Source organism: Oncorhynchus masou, unplaced genomic scaffold (genome assembly GCF_036934945.1).
Source record: "Oncorhynchus masou masou isolate Uvic2021 unplaced genomic scaffold, UVic_Omas_1.1 unplaced_scaffold_739, whole genome shotgun sequence".
In the NCBI taxonomy this organism is placed as follows: Eukaryota; Metazoa; Chordata; class Actinopteri; order Salmoniformes; family Salmonidae; genus Oncorhynchus; species Oncorhynchus masou.
The window spans coordinates 325728-338904 of NW_027013845.1; the positions used below are offsets into that span (position 1 = coordinate 325728).

The 13177-nt window shown below is 53.0% G+C and overlaps 1 pseudogene; it reads right to left on the reverse strand.

Moving 5' to 3' along the window:
* Nucleotides 1-13177, reverse strand: part of LOC135537275 (hepatocyte growth factor-regulated tyrosine kinase substrate-like) — a 52409-nt pseudogene that overhangs the window by 17533 nt on the left and 21699 nt on the right.

Here is a 13177-nt window from a genome sequence, read left to right on the forward strand (position 1 = left end):
AGGGAGGACGGGGAGGGGAGAAAGGGAGGACGGGGGGAGGGGAGAAAGGGAGGACGGGGAGGGGAGAAAGGGAGGACGGGGGAGAGGAGAAAGGAAGGACGGGGAAGAGGAGAAAGGAAGGACGGGGAAGAGGAGAGAAAGGGAGGACGGGGGAGAGGAGAAAGGGAGGACGGGGGAGAGGAGAAAGGGAGGACGGGGGAGAGGAGAAAGGGAGGACGGGGGAGAGGAGAAAGGGAGGACGGGGGAGGGGAGAAAGGAGGGGACGGGGGGGAGGGGAGAAAGGGAGGACAGGGGAGAGGAGAAAGGGAGGACAGGGGGAGAGGAGAAAGGGAGGACGGGGGGAGGAAAAGGAGAGGAGAAAGGGAGGACGGGGAGAGGAGAAAGGGAGGACGGGGGGAGAGGAGAAAGGGAGGACGGGGGAGAGGAGAAAGGGAGGACGGGGGAGGAAAAGGAGAGGAGAAAGGGAGGACGGGGGAGGAAAAGGAGAGGAGAAAGGGAGGACGGGGGAGAGGAGAAAGGGAGGACGGGGGAGAGGAGAAAGGGAGGACGGGGGAGGAAAAGGAGAGGAGAAAGGGAGGGACGGGGGAGGAAGAGGAGAGGAGAAAGGGAGGACGGGGGAGAGGAGAAAGGGAGGACGGGGGAGAGGAGAAAGGGAGGACGGGGGAGAGGAGAAAGGGAGGACGGGGGAGGAAAAGGAGAGGAGAAAGGGAGGACGGGGGAGGGAAGAGGAGAGGAGAAAGGGAGGACGGAGGAGGAAGAGGAGAGGAGAAAGGGAGGACGGAGGAGGAAGAGGAGAGGAGAAAGGGAGGACGGGGGAGGAAAAGGAGAGGAGAAAGGGAGGACGGGGGTGAGGAGATGAGAAAGGGAGGACGGGGAGGAAGAGGAGAAAGGGAGAACGGGGGAGAGGAGAAAGGGAGGACGGGGGAGAGGAGAAAGGGAGGACGGGGGAAAGGAGAAAGGGAGGACGGGGGTGAGGAGATGAGAAAGGGAGGACGGGGGAGGAAAAGGAGAGGAGAAAGGGAGGACGGGGGAGAGGAGAAAGGGAGGACGGGGGAGAGGAGAAAGGGAGGACGGGGGAGAGGAGAAAGGGAGGACAGGGGAGAGGAGAAAGGGAGGACGGGGAGAGGAGAAAGGGAGGACGGGGAGAGGAGAAAGGGAGGACGGGGGAGGAAAAGGAGAGGAGAAAGGGAGGACGGGGAGGAAAAGGAGAGGAGAAAGGGAGGACGGGGGAGAGGAGAAAGGGAGGACGGGGGAGGAAAAGGAGAGGAGAAAGGGAGGACGGGGGAGGAAGAGGAGAGGAGAAAGGGAGGACGGGGGAGGAAGAGGAGAGGAGAAAGGGAGGGACGGGGGAGAGGAGAAAGGGGAGGACGGGGGGAGAGGAGAAAGGGAGGACGGGGAGGAAAAGGAGAGGAGAAAGGGAGGACGGGGGAGGAAGAGGAGAGGAGAAAGGGAGGACGGAGGAGGAAGAGGAGAGGAGAAAGGGAGGACGGAGGAGGAAGAGGAGAGGAGAAAGGGAGGACGGGGGAGGAAAAGGAGAGGAGAAAAGGGAGGACGGGGGTGAGGAGATGAGAAAGGGAGGACGGGGAGGAAGAGGAGAAAGGGAGAACGGGGGAGAGGAGAAAGGGAGGACGGGGGAGAGGAGAAAGGAGGACGGGGGAGAGGAGAAAGGGAGGACAGGGGTGAGGAGATGAGAAAGGGAGGACGGGGGAGGAAAAGGAGAGGAGAAAGAGAGGACGGGGGGAGGAAGAGGAGAGGGAGAAAGGGAGGACGGAGGAGGAAGAGGAGAGGAGAAAGGGAGGACGGGGGAGGAAGAGGAGAGGAGAAAGGGAGGACGGGGGAGGAAGAGGAGAAAGGGAGAACGGGGGAGAGGAGAAAGGGAGGACGGGGGAGAGGAGAAAGGGAGGACGGGGGGAGAGGAGAAAGGGAGGACGGGGGAGAGGAGAAAGGGAGGACGGGGGGAGAGGAGAAAGGGAGGACGGGGGAGAGGAGAAAGGGAGGACGGGGGAGAGGAGAAAGGGAGGACGGGGGGAGAGGAGAAAGGGAGGACGGGGGAGAGGAGAAAGGGAGGACGGGGGAGGAAGAGGGAGAGGAGAAAGGGAGGACGGGGGGAGGAAAAGGAGAGGAGAAAGGGAGGACGGGGAGGAAGAGGAGAGGAGAAAGGGAGGACGGGGGAGGAAGAGGAGAGGGGAAAGGGAGGACGGGGGTGAGGAGATGAGAAAGGGAGGGACGGGGAGGAAGAGGAGAAAGGGAGAATGGGGGAGAGGAGAAAGGGAGGACGGGGGAGAGGAGAAAGGGAGGACGGGGGAGAGGAGAAAGGGAGGACGGGGAGAGGAGAAAGGGAGGACGGGGGAGAGGAGAAAGGGAGGACGGGGAGAGGAGAAAGGGAGGACGGGGGAGAGGGAGAAAGGGAGGACGGGGGAGAGGAGAAAGGGAGGACGGGGGAGAGGAGAAAGGGAGAGGAAGAGGAGAGGAGAAAGGGAGAGGAAGAGGAGAGGAAGAGGGGAGAAAGGGAGGACGGGGGAGGAAGAGGAGAGGAGAAAGGGAGGACGGGGGAGGAAGAGGAGAGGAGAAAGGGAGGACGGGGGAAGAGGAGAGGAGAAAGGGGGACGGGGTGGAGGAGGAGAAAGGGAGGAAGAGGAGGACGGGGAGAGGAGAAAGGGAGGACAGGGGAGGAAGAGGAGAAAGGGAGGAAGAGGAGAGGAGAAAGGGAGGAAGAGGAGAGGAGAAAGGGAGGAAGAGGAGAGGAGAAAGGGAGGAAGAGGAGAGGAGAAAGGGAGGAAGAGGAGAGGAGAAAGGGAGGAAGAGGAGGACGGGGAGAGGAGAAAGGGAGGATGGGGAGGAAGAGGAGAAAGGGAGGAAGAGGAGAGGAGAAAGGGAGGACGGGGAGGACGGGGAGAGGAGAAAGGGAGGACAGGGGAGGAAGAGGAGAAAGGGAGGAAGAGGAGAGGAGAAAGGGAGGAAGAGGAGGACGGGGAGAGGAGAAAGGGAGGACAGGGGAGGAAGAGGAGAAAGGGAGGAAGAGGAGAGGAGAAAGGGAGGAAGAGGAGAGGAGAAAGGGAGGACGGGGAGGAAGAGGAGAAAGGGAGGAAGAGGAGGACGGGGAGAGGAGAAAGGGAGGACGGGGAGGAAGAGGAGAAAGGGAGGAAGAGGAGAGGAGAAAGGGAGGATGGGGGGAAGAGGAGGGAAAGTCAATCAGCAGGAACAAACAGCTAATGACAAAGAACATGTAGTCATTTCTAATCTAAATCTACTTCAATCTCTGCTGCTATGCATGAATTTTCACCTGAACAAATAAGAAACTCCGTTTGTCTTCCATCTCTCATAACACAGCAGTGTACAACTAACCTCCACTATGCTGACTGGAGGCGGGGCCATGACGACTTGTGCTGGGAGTGGTGCGACAGTTTCCACTGGCTGGGGCTGGCTGATTGGCAGGGGCTCAGTAGCCAATGGTACGGGGGCAGGGGCAGACGGGGTGGGACTCTTACGTGCCTCTTCCTGTTTCTTCTCCCAGTACGTTCTGTTCAGGTAGCGAGCCAGCTGGAGAGAAAACCATTATAGTTCAGGAATGTCCTCTCAACCAAAACATGACTAGACATACTGACCTGGGACCAGTTTCCCAAACACATAAAGATCATCTTTAGCAGTAAGATCATACATCCATAGGTGGGCAATGGACAACCAGTGATCTTGTAATCACCTTTATGTTTCTGGGAAACTCACCCCAGTATATAGTTAATTTACACTACAGTGCTGTCTGAGCTCAGTAAACAGCACAGAGACAGCTCAGTAGACAGCTCAGAGACAGCTCAGAGACAGCTCAGAGACAGCTCAGAGACAGCTCAGAGACAGCTCAGAGACAGCTCAGAAGACAGCTCAGTAGACAGCTCAGAGACAGCTCAGTAGACAGCTCAGAGACAGCTCAGTAGACAGCTCAGAGACAGCTCAGAGACAGCTCAGTAGACAGCTCAGTAGACAGCTCAGTAGACAGCTCAGTAGACAGCTCAGAGACAGCTCAGTAGACAGCTCAGAGACAGCTCAGTAGACAGCACAGAGACAGCTCAGAGACAGCACAGAGACAGCACAGAGACAGCACAGAGACAGCTCAGTAGACAGCTCAGTAGACAGCACAGAGACAGCTCAGAGACAGCTCAGTAGACAGCTCAGTAGACAGCTCAGTAGACAGCTCAGTAGACAGCTCAGTAGACAGCTCAGTAGACAGCTCAGTAGACAGCTCAGTAGACAGCTCAGTAGACAGCTCAGTAGACAGCACAGAGACAGCTCAGAGACAGCTCAGAGACAGCTCAGAGACAGCTCAAGAGACAGCTCAGTAGACAGCTCAGTAGACAGCTCATTAGACAGCACAGAGACAGCTCAGAGACAGCTCAGAGACAGCTCAGAGACAGCTCAGAGACAGCTCAGAGACAGCACAGAGACAGCTCAGAGACAGCTCAGAGACAGCTCAAGAGACAGCTCAGTAGACAGCTCAGTAGACAGCTCAGTAGACAGCTCAGTAGACAGCACAGAGACAGCACAGAGACAGCTCAGTAGACAGCACAGAGACAGCACAGTAGACAGCACAGTAGACAGCACAGAGACAGCTCAGTAGACAGCTCAGTAGACAGCTCAGAGACAGCTCAGAGACAGCTCAGTAGACAGCTCAGTAGACAGCTCAGTAGACAGCTCAGAGACAGCTCAGTAGACAGCTCAGTAGACAGCTCAGTAGACAGCTCAGAGACAGCTCAGTAGACAGCTCAGTAGACAGCTCAGTAGACAGCACAGAGACAGCTCAGAGACAGCTCAGTAGACAGCTCAGAGACAGCTCAGATACAGCACAGAGACAGCTCAGAGACAGCTCAGAGACAGCTCAGAGACAGCTCAGAGACAGCTCAGAGACAGCTCAGAGACAGCACAGTAGACAGCACAGTAGACAGCTCAGTAGACAGCTCAGAGACAGCACAGAGACAGCACAGAGACAGCACAGAGACAGCTCAGTAGACAGCTCAGTAGACAGCACAGAGACAGCTCAGTAAACAGCACAGAGACAGCTCAGAGACAGCTCAGAGACAGCACAGAGACAGCTCAGAGACAGCTCAGAGACAGCACAGAGACAGCACAGAGACAGCACAGAGACAGCACAGAGACAGCACAGAGACAGCTCAGAGACAGCACAGTAGACAGCTCAGAGACAGCACAGTAGACAGCTCAGAGACAGCACAGTAGACAGCACAGAGACAGCACAGAGACAGCTCAGAGACAGCTCAGAGACAGCTCAGAGACAGCACAGAGACAGCACAGAGACAGCACAGAGACAGCACAGAGACAGCACAGAGACAGCTCAGAGACAGCACAGAGACAGCTCAGAGACAGCTCAGAGACAGCACAGAGACAGCTCAGAGACAGCTCAGAGACAGCTCAGAGACAGCTCAGAGACAGCACAGTAGACAGCACAGTAGACAGCTCAGAGACAGCACAGTAGACAGCTCAGAGACAGCACAGTAGACAGCACAGAGACAGCTCAGAGACAGCTCAGTAGACAGCTCAGTAGACAGCTCAGTAGACAGCTCAGTAGACAGCTCAGTAGACAGCTCAGTAGACAGCACAGAGACAGCTCAGTAGACAGCACAGAGACAGCTCAGTAGACAGCACAGAGACAGCACAGTAGACAGCACAGAGACAGCTCAGTAGACAGCTCAGTAGACAGCTCAGTAGACAGCTCAGTAGACAGCACAGAGACAGCTCAGAGACAGCACAGAGACAGCACAGAGACAGCTCAGAGACAGCTCAGAGACAGCTCAGAGACAGCACAGAGACAGCTCAGAGACAGCTCAGAGACAGCACAGTAGACAGCACAGTAGACAGCACAGTAGACAGCTCAGAGACAGCACAGTAGACAGCACAGTAGACAGCTCAGAGACAGCACAGTAGACAGCTCAGAGACAGCACAGTAGACAGCACAGAGACAGCTCAGAGACAGCTCAGTAGACAGCTCAGTAGACAGCTCAGTAGACAGCTCAGTAGACAGCTCAGTAGACAGCTCAATAGACAGCTCAATAGACAGCACAGAGACAGCTCAGTAGACAGCACAGAGACAGCACAGTAGACAGCACAGAGACAGCTCAGTAGACAGCTCAGTAGACAGCTCAGTAGACAGCTCAGAGACAGCTCAGAGACAGCTCAGTAGACAGCTCAGAGACAGCTCAGTAGACAGCTCAGTAGACAGCTCAGTAGACAGCTCAGAGACAGCTCAGTAGACAGCACAGAGACAGCTCAGTAGACAGCTCAGTAGACAGCTCAGTAGACAGCTCAGTAGACAGCTCAGAGACAGCACAGAGACAGCTCAGAGACAGCTCAGAGACAGCTCAGAGACAGCTCAGAGACAGCTCAGAGACAGCACAGTAGACAGCACAGTAGACAGCACAGAGACAGCTCAAGAGACAGCTCAGTAGACAGCACAGAGACAGCTCAGTAGACAGCTCAGTAGACAGCACAGAGACAGCTCAGTAAACAGCACAGAGACAGCTCAGTAGACAGCTCAGTAGACAGCTCAGAGACAGCTCAGAGACAGCTCAGTAGACAGCTCAGAGACAGCTCAGAGACAGCTCAGTAGACAGCTCAGAGACAGCTCAGAGACAGCACAGAGACAGCTCAGAGACAGCACAGAGACAGCACAGAGACAGCACAGAGACAGCACAGAGACAGCACAGAGACAGCTCAGAGACAGCTCAGAGACAGCTCAGTAGACAGCTCAGTAGACAGCTCAGAGACAGCTCAGAGACAGCTCAGAGACAGCTCAGAGACAGCACAGAGACAGCACAGAGACAGCACAGAGACAGCACAGAGACAGCTCAGAGACAGCTCAGAGACAGCTCAGTAGACAGCTCAGTAGACAGCTCAGTAGACAGCTCAGAGACAGCTCAGAGACAGCTCAGAGACAGCTCAGACAGCACAGAGACAGCTCAGAGACAGCTCAGAGACAGCACAGAGACAGCTCAGAGACAGCTCAGAGACAGCTCAGAGACAGCTCAGGAGACAGCTCAGAGACAGCTCAGTAGACAGCTCAGTAGACAGCTCAGTAGACAGCTCAGTAGACAGCTCAGTAGACAGCTCAGTAGACAGCACAGAGACAGCACAGAGACAGCTCAGAGACAGCTCAGTAGACAGCTCAGAGACAGCTCAGAGACAGCTCAGAGACAGCTCAGAGACAGCTCAGAGACAGCTCAGGAGACAGCTCAGAGACAGCTCAGTAGACAGCTCAGTAGACAGCTGAGTAGACAGCTCAGAGACAGCACAGTAGACAGCTCAGAGACAGCACGTAGACAGCACAGAGACAGCTCAGTAGACAGCTCAGAGACAGCTCAGAGACAGCTCAGTAGACAGCTCAGTAGACAGCTCAGTAGACAGCTCAGAGACAGCACAGAGACAGCACAGAGACAGCTCAGAGACAGCTCAGAGACAGCTCAGAGACAGCTCAGAGACAGCACAGAGACAGCTCAGAGACAGCACAGAGACAGCTCAGAGACAGCTCAGAGACAGCTCAGAGACAGCTCAGAGACAGCTCAGGAGACAGCTCAGAGACAGCTCAGTAGACAGCACAGAGACAGCTCAAGAGTGTCAGAGTTGACATGCGTCTTACCTCAGGGTCGACATCTTCAGCTGAGGGAGCAGAGGAGTTCTGTGGAGAACACACACATTATACATCACAACAGAGCCAATACATGGTTTAGTCCCTGCATAGTAATTACAGGTGTATAGACCCCCTTCATAGTAATTACAGGTGTATAGAACCCCTGCATAGTAATTACAGGTGTATAGACCCCCTGCATAGTAATTACAGGTGTATAGACCCCCTGCATAGTAATTACAGGTGCATGGGCCCCCTGCATAGTAATTACAGGTGCATGGGCCCCCTGCATAGTAATTACAGGTGCATGGACCCCCTGCACAGTAATTACAGGTGCATGGACCCCCTGCACAGTAATTACAGGTGTATAGACCCCCTGCATAGTAATTACAGGTGTATAGACCCCCTGCATAGTAATTACAGGTGTATAATAATAATAATAATAATAATAATGTATATAATAATAAGGTGTATAGACCCCCTTCATAGTAATTACAGGTGTATAGACCCCCTTCATAGTAATTACAGGTGTATAGACCCCCTTCATAGTAATTACAGGTGCATGGGCCCCCTGCATAGTAATTACAGGTGTATAGACCCCCTGCATAGTAATTACAGGTGCATGGGCCCCCTGCATAGTAATTACAGGTGTATAGACCCCCTGCATAGTAATTACAGGTGTATAGACCCCCTGCATAGTAATTACAGGTGTATGGACCCCCTGCATAGTAATTACAGGTGCATGGGCCCCCGGCATAGTAATTACAGGTGAATGGGCCCCCTGCATAGTAATTACAGGTGCATAGACCCCCTGCATAGTAATTACAGGTGCATAGACCCCCTGCATAGTAATTACAGGTGTATAGACCCCCTGCATAGTAATTACAGGTGTATAGACCCCCTGCATAGTAATTACAGGTGTATAGACCCCCTGCATAGTAATTACAGGTGTATAGACCCCATGCATAGTAATTACAGGTGCATGGGCCCCCGGCATAGTAATTACAGGTGCATGGGCCCCCTGCATAGTAATTACAGGTGCATAGACCCCCTGCATAGTAATTACAGGTGTATAGACACCCCTGCATAGTAATTACAGGTGTATAGACCCCCTGCATAGTAATTACAGGTGTATAGGCCCCCTGCATAGTAATTACAGGTGTATAGACCCCCTGCATAGTAATTACAGGTGTATAGACCCCCTGCATAGTAATTACAGGTGTATAGACCCCATGCATAGTAATTACAGGTGCATGGGCCCCCGGCATAGTAATTACAGGTGCATGGGCCCCCTGCATAGTAATTACAGGTGTATAGACCCCCTGCATAGTAATTACAGGTGTATAGACCCCCTGCATAGTAATTACAGGTGTATAGACCCCCTGCACAGTAATTACAGGTGTATAGACCCCCTGCATAGTAATTATAGGTGCATAGACCCCCGGCATAGTAATTACAGGTGCATAGTGGTACTTGAATATACACGTTACCATAACAACACATACAGAGTACATGTCTCATTCACCTCTTGACCAACTAGGTGGTTATTGTAAAAGATGACTTAGGGGTCTGAAGAAATATTTAGATAAAAAATATGTGCAGCAGTTCAGTATAATATGGAGCCGTCATAATGTACCAGTTACTAAGTACTGCTTCACAAGAGGTCGAGTGGGGCGGCACGACTTAGTGAAGAAAACAGAGTACATCTATAGAGAGAGAGGGGATGGTGTGAACACAGAGTACATCTATAGAGAGAGAGGATGGTGTGAACACAGAGTACATCCTTAGAGAGAGAGGATGGTGTGAACACAGAGTACATCTATAGAGAGAGAGGATTGTGTGAACACAGAGTACATCTATAGAGAGAGAGAGGATGGTGTGAACACAGAGTACATCTATAGAGAGAGAGGATGGTGTGAACACAGAGTACATCTATAGAGAGAGAGGATTGTGTGAACACAGAGTACATCTATAGAGAGAGAGAGGATGGTGTTATCACAGAGTACATCTATAGAGAGAGAGGATGGTGTGAACAGAGTACATCTATAGAGAGAGAGAGAGAGGATGGTGTGACACAGAGTACATCTATAGAGAGAGGATGGTGTGAACACAGTATATCTATAGAGAGAGGATGGTGTGAACACAGAGAACATCTATAGAGAGAGGATGGTGTGAACACAGAGTACATCTATAGAGAGAGGATGGTGTGAACACAGAGAACATCTATAGAGAGAGGATGGTGTGAACACAGAGTACATCTATAGAGAGAGGATGGTGTTATCACAGAGTATATCTATAGAGTGAGAGGATGGTGTGAACACAGTACATCTGTAGAGAGAGAGAGGATGGTGTGAACACAGAGTACATCTATAGAGAGAGGATGGTGTGAACACAGAGTACATCTATAGAGAGAGGATAGTGTGAACAGAGTACATCTATAGAGAGAGAGGATGGTGTTAACACAGAGTACATCTATAGAGAGAGAGAGAGGATGGTGTGAACACAGAGTACATCTATAGAGAGAGGATGGTGTGAACACAGTGTACATCTATAGAGAGAGAGGATGGTGTGAACAGAGTACATCTATAGAGAGAGGATGGTGTGAACACAGAGTACATCTATAGAGAGAGAGAGAGAGAGGATGGTGTGAACACAGACTACATCTATAGAAAGAGAGAGGATGATGTGAACAGAGTACATCTATAGAGAGAGAGGATGGTGTGAACAGAGTACATCTATAGAGAGAGAGGATGGTGTGAACACAGTGTACATCTATAGAGAGAGAGGATGGTGTGAACACAGAGTACATCTATAGAGAGAGAGAGAGGATGGTGTGAACACAGTGTACATCTATAGAGAGAGAGAGGATGGTGTGAACACAGTGTACATCTATAGAGAGAGAGAGGATGGTGTGAACACAGTGTACATCTATAGAGAGAGAGGATGGTGTGAACACAGTGTACATCTATAGAGAGAGAGGGGATGGTGTGAACACAGTGTACATCTATAGAGAGAGAGGATGGTGTGAACACAGTGTACATCTATAGAGAGAGAGGGGATGGTGTGAACACAGTGTACATCTATAGAGAGAGAGAGGATGGTGTGAACACAGTGTACATCTATAGAGAGAGAGGATGGTGTGAAGACAGTGTACATCTATAGAGAGAGAGGGGATGGTGTGAACACAGTGTACATCTATAGAGAGAGAGGATGGTGTGAACACAGAGTACATCTATAGAGAGAGAGAGGATGGAGGGAGTGGATGAGAGGAAGTCTTACCACAGGAGAGGAGTAGAGTGAGTTGACGGGCGGGGCTGAGGAGGTGACTGGGGCAGGGTCAGCTTTGGGGTAGACCCCGTACGAGTTCTTCTGTCTCTGTAGACACACAACATGTATCAGTGTCTTTCCATTCCCACTGTGGAGCTACAGTCCCATGATTTATATACAGCACTACCCACCATCCTCTCCTTCTCCTCAGCCTCGCTCTGTGATAGGGCGATGGCCAGCTGAAGCTCCTCCTCCTCCTGCAGGGCCGCCTCGTCCGTTTGGGGGCACCTGGTGAGACAGGGAAGAGAGATGAAACCCACAGGGGAGGGAGGCCCGGAGGGGAGAGGGCCAGGGAGGAGAGAGGACAAGGGAGGACCAGGAAAGCCCACACGGGAAAGGGCCAGGGAGGAGAAAGGACCAGGGAGGGGAAGGTTAGAGGAGAAACACCAGGGAGGGGAAGGTTAGAGGAGAAACACCAGGGAGGGGAAGGTTAGAGGAGAAACACCAGGGAGGGGAAGGTTAGAGGAGAAACACCAGGGAGGGGAAGGTTAGAGGAGAAACACCAGGGAGGGGAAGGAGAAACACCAGGGAGGGGAAGGAGAAACACCAGGGAGGGGAAGGTTAGAGGAGAAACACCAGGGAGGGGAAGGTTAGAGGAGAAACACCAGGGAGGGGAAGGTTAGAGGAGAAACACCAGGAGGGGAAGGTTAGAGGAGAAACACCAGGGAGGGGAAGGTTAGAGGAGAAACACCAGGGAGGGGAAGGTTAGAGGAGAAACACCAGGGAGGGGAAGGTTAGAGGAGAAACACCAGGGAGGGGAAGGAGAAACACCAGGGAGGGGAAGGAGAAACACCAGGGAGGGGAAGGAGAAACACCAGGGAGGGGAAGGTTAGAGGAGAAACACCAGGGAGGGGAAGGTTAGAGGAGAAACACCAGGGAGGGGAAGGTTAGAGGAGAAACACCAGGGAGGGGAAGGTTAGAGGAGAAACACCAGGGAGGGGAAGGAGAAACACCAGGGAGGGGAAGGAGAAACACCAGGGAGGGGAAGGAGAAACACCAGGGAGGGGAAGGAGAAACACCAGGGAGGGGAAGGTTAGAGGAGAAACACCAGGGAGGGGAAGGTTAGAGGAGAAACACCAGGGAGGGAAGGTTAGAGGAGAAACACCAGGGAGGGGAAGGTTAGAGGAGAAACACAAGGGAGGGGAAGGTTAGAGGAGAAACACCAGGGAGGGGAAGGTTAGAGGAGAAACACAAGGGAGGGGAAGGTTAGAGGAGAAACACCAGGGAGGGAAGGTTAGAGGAGAAACACCAGGGAGGGGAAGGTTAGAGGAGAAACACCAGGGAGGGGAAGGTTAGAGGAGAAACACCAGGGAGGGGAAGGTTAGAGGAGAAACACCAGGGAGGGGAAGGTTAGAGGAGAAACACCAGGGAGGGGAAGGAGAAACACCAGGGAGGGGAAGGAGAAACACCAGGGAGGGGAAGGTTAGAGGAGAAACACCAGGGAGGGAAGGTTAGAGGAGAAACACCAGGGAGGGGAAGGTTAGAGGAGAAACACCAGGAGGGGAAGGTTAGAGGAGAAACACCAGGGAGGGGAAGGTTAGAGGAGAAACACCAGGGAGGGGAAGGTTAGAGGAGAAACACCAGGGAGGGGAAGGTTAGAGGAGAAACACCAGGGAGGGGAAGGAGAAACACCAGGGAGGGGAAGGAGAAACACCAGGGAGGGGAAGGAGAAACACCAGGGAGGGGAAGGTTAGAGGAGAAACACCAGGGAGGGAAGGTTAGAGGAGAAACACCAGGGAGGGGAAGGTTAGAGGAGAAACACCAGGGAGGGGAAGGTTAGAGGAGAAACACCAGGGAGGGAAGGAGAAACACCAGGGAGGGGAAGGAGAAACACCAGGGAGGGGAAGGAGAAACACCAGGGAGGGGAAGGAGAAACACCAGGGAGGGGAAGGTTAGAGGAGAAACACCAGGGAGGGGAAGGTTAGAGGAGAAACACCAGGGAGGGAAGGTTAGAGGAGAAACACCAGGGAGGGGAAGGTTAGAGGAGAAACACAAGGGAGGGGAAGGTTAGAGGAGAAACACCAGGGAGGGGAAGGTTAGAGGAGAAACACAAGGGAGGGGAAGGTTAGAGGAGAAACACCAGGGAGGGGAAGGTTAGAGGAGAAACACCAGGGAGGGGAAGGTTAGAGGAGAAACACCAGGGAGGGGAAGGTTAGAGGAGAAACACCAGGGAGGGGATGGTTAGAGGAGAAACACCAGGGAGGGGAAGCAGGGTGTGCATTGGGT